Source organism: Rhinopithecus bieti, unplaced genomic scaffold, assembly GCF_001698545.2.
Source record: "Rhinopithecus bieti isolate Rb0 unplaced genomic scaffold, ASM169854v2 scaffold_3610, whole genome shotgun sequence".
NCBI classification, from domain to species: Eukaryota; Metazoa; Chordata; class Mammalia; order Primates; family Cercopithecidae; genus Rhinopithecus; species Rhinopithecus bieti.
This window is the reverse complement of record NW_016804176.1, coordinates 361,255-372,970: the sequence shown is the minus strand read 5'-3', so window position 1 is coordinate 372,970 and position 11,716 is coordinate 361,255. Positions and strand designations below refer to the sequence as shown.

Sequence of the window (11,716 nt, the reverse complement as noted above, 5' to 3'; positions counted from 1 at the left end):
CGAGAGATCTGCTGTTAGTCTGATGGGCTTCCCTTTGTGGGTAACCCGACCTTTCTCTCTGGCTGCCCTTAAGATTTTTTCCTTCATTTCAACTTTGGTGAATCTGGCAATTATGTGTCTTGGAGTTGCTCTTCTTGAGGAGTATCTTTGTGGTGTTCTCTGTATTTCCTGAATTTGAATGTTGGCCTGCTCTACTAGATTGGGGAAATTCTCCTGGATGATATCCTGAAGAGTGTTTTCCAACTTGGTTCCATTTTCCCCCTCACTTTCAGGCACCCCAATCAGACGTAGATCTGGTTTTTTTACATAATCCCATACTTCTTGCAGGCTTTGTTCATTTCTTTTTCTTCTTTTCTCTTTAGATTTCTCTTCTCACTTCATTTCATTCATTTGATCCTCAATTGCTGATACTCTTTCTTCCAGTTGATTGAGTCAGTTACTGAAGCTTGTGCATTTGTCACATATTTCTCGTGTCATGGTTTTTATCTCTGTCAGTTCGTTTATGGCCTTCTCTGCATTAATTTTTCTAGTTATCAATTCTTCCACTCTTTTTTCAAGATCTTTAGTTTCTTTGTGCTGGTACGTAATTCCTCCTTTAGCTGTGAGAAGTTTGATGGACTGAAGCCTTTTCTCTCATCTCGTGAAAGTCATTCTCCGTCCAGCTTTGATCCGTTGCTGGCGATGAGCTGCGTTCCTTTGCAGGGGAGATGCGCTCTTATTTTTTGAATTTCCAGCTTTTCTGCCCTGCTTTTTCCCTATCTTTTTGGTTTTATCTGCCTCTGGTCTTTGATGATGGTGACGTACTGATGGGGTTTTGGTGTGGGTGTCCTTCCTGTTTGTTAATTTTCCTTCTAACAGTCAGGACCCTCAGCTGTAGGTCTGTTGGAGATTGCTTGAGGTCCACTCCAGACCCTTTTTCCCTGGGTATCAGCAGCAGAGGCTGCAGAAGATAGAATATCGCTGAACAGTGAGTATACCTGTCTGATTCTTGCTTTGGAAGCTTCCTCTCAGGGGTGTACTCCACCATGTGAGGTGTGGGGTGTCAGTCTGCCCCTAGTGGGGGATGTCTCCCAGTTAGGCTACTAAGGGGTCAGGGACCCACTTGAGCAGGCAGTCTGTCCATTCTCAGATCTCAACCTCCGTGTTGGGAGATCCACTGCTCTCTTCAAAGCTGTCAGACAGAGTTGTTTGCATCTGCAGAGGTTTCTGCTGCTTTGTTGTTGTTGTTGTTGTTGTTGTTGTTGTTTAGCTGTGCCCTGTCCCCAGAGGTGAAGTCTACAGAGACAGGCAGGCTTCCTTGAGCTGCTGTGAGCTCCACCCAGTTCGAGCTTCCCAGAGGCTTTGTTTACCTACTTAAGCCTCAGCAATGGCGGGCGCCCTCCCCCAGCCTCACTGCTGCCTTGCAGTTAGATTGCAGCCTGCTGTGCTAGCAATGAGGGAGGCTCCGTGGGCGGGCATGGGACCCTCCCCGCTAGGTGTGGGATATAATCTCCTGGTGTGTCCGTTTGCTAAGACCCTTGGTACAGTGCAGTATTGGGGTGGGAGTTACCTGATTTTCCACTTGTTGTGTGTCTCAGTTCCCCTGGCTAGGAAAAGGGATTCCCTTCCCCTTTGCACTTCCCAGGTGAGGTGATACCTCGCCCTGCTTCAGCTCTCGCTGGTCGGGCTGTAGCAGCTGATCAGCACTGATTGTCCGGCACTCCCTAGTGAGATGAACCCAGTACCTCAGTTGAAAATGCAGAAATCACCTGTCTTCTGTGGCATGTCCTATTTTTTGACCATACATAGAGATTGGTAGGGGGTAAAGAGGCAATTAATTGAAATTTCCATCAAATATTAATTTTGCAGCAACCCACCAGTAGCTCAAGCATAGGGTTTACCTGCAGTCTGTGGACTTAATTTTTAATTGTTAGCATAAGAGCTTGGATTCCTACAACGGGAGCAGGGAGTGGTTATGATGATAGAGGGGTGCAAAAAGATAAATTCAACCTATATCACAGTATTTTTCCAGGCCAGAAGTTTTAATGTATTGCTGAAATATTAAGACTTTAAATGTCTGAATGTCCCCAAGTGTAGTGTGAACAGCATGAAACTCTGATGCATCCTAAGGAAGACATAAAAATAAAGTCAGTAAATAAAGGAAGACAAATTATTATCTAACAAAAACAACAAAAAAAGCCAGACGACAGCTCACAAAACAGAAAACACACACACACACACACACACACACACACACACACACACACAAAACCCTAGAGGACTGTAGTGGAGTTTGAGCTTAATTCATTCATTCACTCAACATTTAGTAAATGCCTTGTATGTGCTGGACCTTGTCCCAGACACTGAAGATATAATAGACAAAAACAAAGAAAGAAAACAAGTTTAAAAACCCACAAGTCTTGCCCTCATGGATCTTAATATTTATGGATGTGGTTCAGCCAATAAATGAGTAATATAATATATCAGATGATAAATACTACGGAGAAAATTAAACTATGATGTAAAGTAGAGAATGTTGTTGGGGTGGTGTTGTTCTTTTAAATCAGCTGGGTAGAGAGGTTCAAACTATGAAAAATATTTTAAAATAAAGATCTGAAATAGATGAAGAAATCTGTGAAGATTTCTGGAGGGAGAGCATTCCAGGTAGGAAAAGAGCAGTAGCAAAAGTCACAAGGTGGGTGTTCACCTGACACATGGGAAATAGCAAAGATGACCCAAGGATTACAGTCTGTTCTATTACAGCATATTACAGCATGTGTTTCTGTAACAGCAAGCAGCTCATATGCTATTGGTAAATAGTGGGATAATATTGGTATAACATGGAAACAAGATTTTTCTTAGGCAAGAGGAGCAAGAATAGCAAGAACAGAATTATAACCTTATCAGGAAAGGAAAAATCCCTGAAGTTGGCTGCTGCACAGACTGCAGTGATTTCAGCTCTCTTAAGGGAATTAAAGATGAGCGCCTGCACCCAGAGGTGTCTCCTAAGAAATATGTCCTCTCCCACCAGGCAAAGCTATCTGCTCAAGGAAGGCTGAACTTCTTCCTATGACCACCTTAGTGGTAGGCCCTCTGGCTCAGAGCTCCATTCATCTGCCTCATCTCAGCTCCCCAGTCGGCATCTCCATGCTACTGTTTTTATGCATTTCTAATATTCCTCGAGTTGCCTCCAGTCAATCTGAACTGCCTGCCTGCCTGTTATCTCCCAAGGTATCTAGTATTGCTTTGGTTAGTGCTATAGTTTTTTATGTTGTATAATATATGAGCGCTCTATTCCAATCGTAATTTTACCATAAGCCCTGTTATTTTTCAAAGCACATCTTGCATAACAAAAGGTTTTACAGAACACATAAATAGTGTTGTAACAGAAACATCTGCCCAAATGAAGTCAAGGATTTCAGGGAACCAGATCACAAAGGGCCTTACAAGCCATTATGAAAAGGGAAGGCATTAGAAGGCTTTGAGTACACACATGAGATGATATAATGTGCTGAGAGCAAAATAGAGGTGGAGGGAGAAAAATGAGCGAATATAAAAGCAGATAAAATAGGTAAAGGCCTTTGCAATAATCCAAGTGAATGAGGATGGTGGCTTGGACCAGGACAGTAGCAGTGGAAAACGTGAGAAATGGTTACTATTTGCCAAAGAATTGGCTTTAGGAAATGAGAGAAAGGGAGTCAAGGAGGGAACTCCAACGTTTTTTAACTGAAGCAACCAAATGATGGAACGTCACCAACTGCAATGGGGATAATTGATGGATGAGGCAGTTAGTGGGGTGATCGATTCAGTACAGATAAGGTTGAGGGCCTTTAAGGCATGCAAGTGGAAATGCCATCTAGGTAGTTGAATAGAAATGTCTAGAATTCAGAGGAGATAAACTCTTAAGTTTTTATTTTACAGACATTGTTTAAAGCCACAAGAGCAAATGTATTCAAATGCCTATCAAATATTGATTTTCCAAAAACCCACTAGCAGCTAGAGCACAGGCAAATACTTACAAAGCTTGTGGCTTAATTTGTAACTGTTAGCATTAAAGCCTGGATTCCTAAAATAGGAGCAGGAGTGCTAATAGAGGTAGAGGTGTACCAAAAAAATAGGTGTGAGGCCTGTGCTTCTTAAGTCATTCTAACAGAAGTTGGGGTGAGGAGTAAAAAGAGTAGAGGGAGCTGACAAGAAGGACCTGTGAGCTGTGAGAAAGATCAGGAAAGTGTAGCGTCGTGGAGACCAAGTAAAGAAGAGTGGGTGATCAAATGGGTCAAAGAAGATAAGAATTGAGGATCTGCTACTAGATTTAGCAACTGGGATAGGGTGAGCCATTGTCACAGCAGCCAAGCAGTTTCCATCTGCCGTCCCATCATAATCAATGGAGTATAGAAAACTCTCCCAATAAGTTTTGCTAAAATAGGGACAGAAAATGTGGTAGTAGCTAAAGGAAGGCACAGGATTAACAAGTGTGTGTTATTTTTTAAAATATGATTAGAGATATTTCAGTGTGTTTATATGGCAATTGCAATGATCTGGTGGAGGGAGAAAATAAATAATACAAGAAAGGAGAAAGAAAGAAAATTGCTGAGCTAATGTCCCTGAATATGCAAGAGGGAAATAAAGTGTCAAGTGGAGAGGTTCATCTTTGATAGAAGCTCTCTGTTAACAGAAGGAAGGCAAACCATATGGTCACTGAGATTGGGAGGAGTAGATGTGGTGGTGGGAGCATGTAGATTCACTTTTGATTACTTCTGGGCTTTTTGCAGTGAAATAGGAAAAAAGGTTATTTGCACAGAGATAGGGTATGAGAAGTAATTGTTGGAGGCTTGAGGAGAGAGGAGCTGTAACATAGTTGTCCAGGAGACTAGGAAAGTGAGTGGATTAGAGAAACATGGAGGAGTTACCAGTCATTACTAATAAATGGCTCAGTGAGGTTACGGCCCATGCATTTAAAGTGAAATAAGCCACCACAGTATGCATTTTCAACAGTAACATTGAACTCACAGGTGTAGGCAGCGTATAGATGGGAAGCAGGATTAAATCTGGGTTGGAATTTTGCCAGGCAATAGTATGATGAAGCAAGAGAAGTACAAAATAATACTGACAATGAACCATGGAGTAAAGTGTATAAGGTATGAGGTAAGGATGTTTATTTGTTGTCAGCTGCTAAAGTAAAGTTAACCAGTACAGACTTTAATTATTTACCAAGTAGCAAATGACCACCCATAGATACAAATTTCATCACACAGTGTGATATCTTTTTTCTTTTCTTTTAAAAATATCAATTTTCTTTTAAATTGGTGAAACAACAGTGACATCAAACACAAACTTCCTGCCGGGCGTGGTGGCTCACGCCTGTAATCTCACCAATTTGGGAGGCAGAACCAGGCGGATCAGAAGGTCAGGAGATCAAGACCATCCTGGTTAACACAGTGAAACCCCGTCTCTACTAAAAAATACAAAAAATTAGCCGGGCATGGTGGCAGGCGCCTGTAGTCCCAGCTATTTGGGAGGCTGTGGCAGGAGAATGGCATGAACCCGGGAGGCGCAGTTTACAGTGAGCCGAGATCGCACCACTGCAATCCAGCCTGGGTGACAGAGCAAGACTCTGTCTAAAACAAACAAACAAACAAACTTCCTGCTGGGAGATAGGTGCAATGTGTAATATCTCCATTTATGCTGACAGTAATCATCTCTTAGGTCTCGAGACACTATTTGTAATAAACAGTATTCCAATCCTGCTCTCCAATGAAGCCTCCAGAAGATTGTAGAGGCTGGTAAGAGTGTGGATCAGAACATTATCACATAGCTTCAAAACCATCAGAAGTCATTTTTATGCACCTGCCTCCTCCATGCTTCCTTACTACTATCATTCCATGCCTACTTACTGTCCTTTCTGGACAGATTCTCAATGAATTTTCTCTTTATTTTATTTTCCTTGGGAAAGTCCCCCTTTGGTGAGCTATCAGACCAGCTTCTCTGCTCCTTAAACACATATGTACCTTTGGGAAAGTCCCCCTTTGGTGAGCTATCAGACCAGCCCTCTCGGCTCCTTAAACACATATGTACCTCAGCGATGAAGCTGGGACAGGCTGAACTGACCAGCAATTCTCCCGGCTGCTGTCAGATGCTTACAAGGGTATTTGGAAGAAAGTATCAGAAAATGGATGCAAATCCAAGATCAAATGAGGTCAAGGCCCTGAATTCCTTGAATATGCCATTCTTTTTTGGCAGTGTATGAGGTCTAAAATAGCATTTCCCATCTGGACTAGTTACTCTCTATTTGGCCCTCCTCCTATGGCATATCCACTCCAGGTCTTCCTCTGCTCTGCACTCAGGAGGCTGAATGCTGTGGGCTGACTCTACAGGCTCAATGCTGGCTAACTTCCTACTGGGTTTGAACAATGGCGATTAGAAGGTTGACGGAGAGGTCAGGGATGTCTTCCCCTATGCTCTGGCCTAGCCTATGTCTCTCCAGAACTCTAGCTTCTGTCACAGGACCCCTCCTCCATGGCTCCAGCTCTCTCAGGACTACGGTTTCCTTCTTTTGCAGCTCCAGGCCCAGAGGAGATAACAGCTTCTCATGGCAGCTAGGGCCCGAGTGCCTCAGCATTCCTTGCTAGTTACTTTAATTCTACCCATACTTCTGTACATTTCCCTTAAAGTCTCTTGAAACTTCTGAGTTAGACTGTGTGTCTTGCCAGGACCTGACTGATGGACACCATTTTGAATTTCACCATGTGTAATTTTACAATCACACTTCAGTACTGAAGCTGCTAGTCCATTGGAACACCAGAGGAAGGAAATCAAATCCCAAGCATGTGTAATGTGATCATTAACTCATTCATTTAGTCTGGGTGAATATGCTAACATTCCTGTCTTGTTAAAAGTAGAGATAGGATTTCTTAATTTTAAAAACTTCAGAAAGGTCCATCAGGGAACCAGCTCTGCAAACAGTTTTTTCAATAAACGTTTCACTTCTTGAATGAAAGGATACTTACAATGACTAATGGTAACCTTCACTTGAATATTTTCCTATTAACTGTGACCCTGAAACTGTAATCATTTTGACAACAAAGCTGATTTGATATCACAGACAATTATTCAACTAGTCATTAGATTATTTGGGAAGTTCTCCCAGCCTAATAAAAGGCTCTAAGATTCTGTGTCAGAGAAAGAAACATATAGGAAATGGGAAGAATTTTAATGTATTTTCATGTTTCCAACAGTAACAACTGGCCCACTTGATAACTAATTTCTGCTAAATGTCAATGGATTAGTAATATAATCTTATATTTACCCAAGATTAGCAGTTCGGCTATAAAGAGTGAGGTCAAAGAATACTGCTGTTAATTTTCAATGAATTTGCTTAATAAACAACTGTTTATGACCACATCCTTGTTTTCTTGTAATGAACCAGACTTTCAGGATTTTGAAAGTCTGAGAAAAATCTGCTATTAAATGTACTACGGTCAAGGTAAAATTTCTACAGGGAATATATAATTCTAATAGGATCTTATCTAAAATGATACACTTGACCAGTGTCACTAGTGACGTCAACATCAAATAAACATCAACATTAAATTGAGGCTACTATATATTTTCATGTGCTGAGTACATAGCCTATAAAGTCAGGCTAGAGGGACTAAAATATATTCCTGTTAAAAGTTAATAAATAGTGAATCTATCATTCATTTTAGTGATAGATCAAATATATTTTGCTATAAAAAATGGAAAGAACTAATGAATATATGTCAGAAACTTTTAAGTTTTTTGCTCCCAAGAAGTTGGTAGGGTGAATATTGTTAAATAAAACAAACCTAAGTTCAAGTCCTGAATTTGCTTTTGTTATTTCATTAATCTTGGTGATGTAAATTATCCTCTCTATGCCTCAACTTTACCATCAGAAATATAGAAAAAATATTTATTTCCCTTGGAAGACATCCTCAATTATAAGAGAGTCCATCTCACTTAGAAAGGGCTTTTGGGAAAAAATTTCCACATTAATATATTTATTAACTATATAATACATTCTGATTTCAGAAATATTAAACTGGATAAAATATGGCCTAGGATCTAGGAAACAAGACAAAGTTATCTGTCTCACTGAGTATGCAGCATGGAGTAAATAACATAATGTCAAGAACCCAGCACGACTCATGGCTCCATAGTAAGTCCTAAATAAATAATGATTTTTATTGTTATTGTTAATATCACTAACAAGAAGGAGAAGCATACATCAAAGACTTACTTAATACATTTTGTTTCAAAATACCATGGAATTTGGGAGATAAATTGTAGAACCTCTGTTCTCTTCTCTTTATAGGTAATATGCATGAACGGTATGATAAAGTTAAGTGACTTACTGAAACTAAATAATTGTAGAATCAAGATTATAACCCAGATCTAATTATTTGTCTAATAAATAATAATAATATAATAAGTGCTTACTATGAGCATGCATTATACTAGTTGCTTTGTATATAAATATTATCAAGTCATCACAGCAATCCAATGTGACAATGTAATAGGTACTATTATCCTATTTTACAGAAGAGGAAGCTGAGGCCCACACAGGATAAGCAAAACTCACAAAAGCACACTCTTGTTTAGAGTCTAAGCTCTGACTCAAACCCAAGTCTACCTACCTCAGTGGACTCTTTCCACTGAGCTAATGTCTCCTACCGGGCTTTGTACTTGTTCCTTCTTGGATTGCTTTATTGATTGAAGTCTTATCTTTCTAACAAATGTATTACTTCCACACAAGCACAGATATAATGTTACCTATTTTTTTTTTTTTTGAACATGCATGGCACAGGGCTGGGCATTGTGTACGTGCTCAAAAAATGTTTGCTAAGTGTATGAAAACATTAAAAAAATTACTTGTAAAAGCAAAAAGAAAAAAAAAACACTTAAGCAAGCAAAATGTGCAAAAAGTTGCTCAAATAATGACTTGGACTGGGGTCAAACAGAAATTCTCCTCAGTTTAAGAAATAGAATTCAAGCATATTCTCTGCTGAGTCTAAGCCAGTACTGCTTTCTCTAATAGTCAACAGTTCAAAGTACAATAGATTTAAAATAAAAGTAAATTATAAGACAAAAAAAAAAAAAAAAAACAGTCAACAGCTCCCAACATGCATATTTAACGACCCTGAAGACAGGGCAAGCCTAAGAGGCACGTAGTTAAAATCTGACTGTCCTTGAAAACAGGGGAGCCACTTTCCACTGGTACATGTGACCTAGTTTAAGGTTAAGCATTCAAAAATCTGGAGCAATTCTTAGCCTTGGGCTAATAGGGCTAGCTGATGCCTCTCTTCTTTTCACATTTAAAGAGAAAGAAGCCCCTCTTGAGATAAGGAAGAGATTCAGAATATAAGGTAAGACTCTTTTGGAAAAGTGCTATGATTGAGGTTTCAGCATTCTTGCCTTAGCTTGGAAAAGACTTCCTATCTTTATTTTATTTTATTTTATTTTATTTTGAGACAGAATCTCTCTCAGTTCCCAGACTGGAGTGCAGTGGCGCGATCTCGGCTCACTGCAACCTCCGCTTCCTGGGTTCAAGCGATTCTCCTACCTCAGCCTCCTGAGTAGTTGGGACTACAGGTGCAAGCCACCACTCCCAGCTAATTTTTGTATTTTTAGTAGAGATGGGGTTTCATCATGTTGGCCAGGATGGTATCAATCTCCTGACTTCGTGATCCACCCGCCTCGGCCTCCCAAAGTGCTGGGATTACAGGTGTGAGCCACCGTGCCCGGCCAAGACTTCATTCCTTCAGAACAAAATACTGCTTATACTGAAGACTGGGGTAGAAGATCATATGAGGGATGTGAAGGCGATGTAAAGCCAGGAAAGATGGGATTTACCTACACTCAACTCTTCTGCATTTCCTCCTTGACACTGTCCCCATTTCTTCCTTCCTGCCTGGCCTAGCAAGCTCCCTTCTCATTAAAAATTGGGCATAAAATCAGGTGAACTGGACTAGGGCCTATAGTCAGTCAGAATGTGGTCATATTACTTCTCAACCCAAATTAATAATATTCAACCTGGGCAATGCATATAAACTATTACTTCCTGAGTTAGATAAGCTTTGCAGGATAACTCCAAAAGAATACCATGTTCATTACAACCATGCTAAAAGAAAAGACCATGTTACTTATTACTAGGGCTATGGGTCTGATACTTTAAAAAAAGTTAGAAATTTGCAGACACTCCAGTGTTATGGTTTATCCAATCAGTACTGTGGCCACAGTTTAATGCTTTCCCAAAGCTCCCCTCTTTTATCCCAATCCCTTTCATTCTAAGCATATATAAGTCGGCTAAGAGTCCTAATCAGTTTTCTGTTGTAACTTTTATAACAGCCTCTGACATCTTCCCCCAGATATCCATAAGCCTCTTCCTTTTATTTCCTTCAGTTCTATTTAAAAAAACAAAAAAGTCATCTAATTAGAGAGGCATTCCCTGACAATCTTATACAAAATATAAACTCCTTGGTCTGATCCTGCTCCACCTAGCCTCTTACCCTATTTTGTTTTTCCCCATGGCACTTATCTCTACATGACATGACGTATATTTGTTTACAGGTGGTCTCCCTTCACAACATTTAAGAAAGGACTCTGTTTTGTTTATTGAGGAATTTCTACCACCTATAATGGTGGCACTCATAGCAGGCTCTTGATAAATGTTTGTTAAATCCACCAACAGTCTTCAAAGCCATTCCTCATTCACATCATTGCTAAAAAAGTGAAAGTACAGTCGACCATAGTTTAGGTAAAAATATCACATTTCTTTCAACCACTTCTCACCTTAAAATCTAGGATGAACTGCAGCCCCATGCCTTTCACCCATCCCAAACAAGTTTTATTTTGTTTTGTCTTGTTTTTGTTTCTTTAAGTGAATTGCGTGATTATTTTACTACCACATTCCATATTTTGACACTATACCCATTTCTGAATGAAATCATCCTCTTAAGTCCAAAACAAAGTCAAAGGCATTTCCTGAAGTATTTCAATAACCTTCCGCCAGGCGCGGTGGCTCACGCCTGTAATCCCAGCACTTTGGGAGGCTGAGGCAGGCAGATCACGAGGTCAGGAGATTGAGACCATGCTGGGTAACACGGTGAAACCCCGTCTCTACTAAAAATACAAAAAATTAGCTGGGCATGGTGGCGGGCACCTGTAGTCCCAGCTACTCGGGAGGCTGAGGCAGGAGAATGGCGTGAACCTGTCAGGCGGAGCTTGCAGTAAGCCAAGATCGCACCACTGCACTCTAGCCTGAGTGACAGAGCGAGACTCTGCCTCAAAATAAAATAAAATAAAATAAAATAAAATAAAATAAAATAACCTTCGTAACACGCCACAGTAGGAAGTTTTTCTTGTATTGCTCAGAAGGGTGAGCATAGGAAGCGATTTGGAACATGCCAAGGGCAAAATGAGCTCTATACCTGCCCACGGAGAGTTGTCTCAGAGACCCCACTAATCACAAACTAAAGTTAGCTGAGACACCATAACAGGCGGCGAGAGTACACTTTGTAATCAAAACTTGTATATACCAGTAGAACATGCTGTACCTTTCTTTTAGTGATGTCCTCATCTCCCAGTTAAACACTGAACCTGATAGTTTTCCTGCCTTGCTCTTTCTCCTTTAGATCAACAGCTAACCACATGGAGAAAACATAAATTACATATATGTATGAATTAATAAAAATAATTATTATTTTAATAAATATAAATT

The 11,716-nt window shown here is 40.2% G+C and overlaps 1 protein-coding gene and 1 long non-coding RNA gene across 2 annotated transcripts in view; one reads left to right on the top strand and one right to left on the bottom strand.

Moving 5' to 3' along the window:
- GHR (growth hormone receptor) overlaps positions 1–11,716 on the bottom strand; it is a 348,381-nt gene that overhangs the window by 253,039 nt on the left and 83,626 nt on the right.
- The window catches only part of LOC108526379 (uncharacterized), a 10,961-nt gene continuing 4,159 nt past the window's right edge, over positions 4,915–11,716 (top strand). Inside the window, exons 1-3 of the long non-coding RNA XR_001884507.1 lie at positions 4,915–5,124; positions 8,029–8,155; positions 9,318–9,362. This is a non-coding gene — a long non-coding RNA (uncharacterized LOC108526379). The remainder of the gene's footprint in view (positions 5,125–8,028; positions 8,156–9,317; positions 9,363–11,716) is intronic.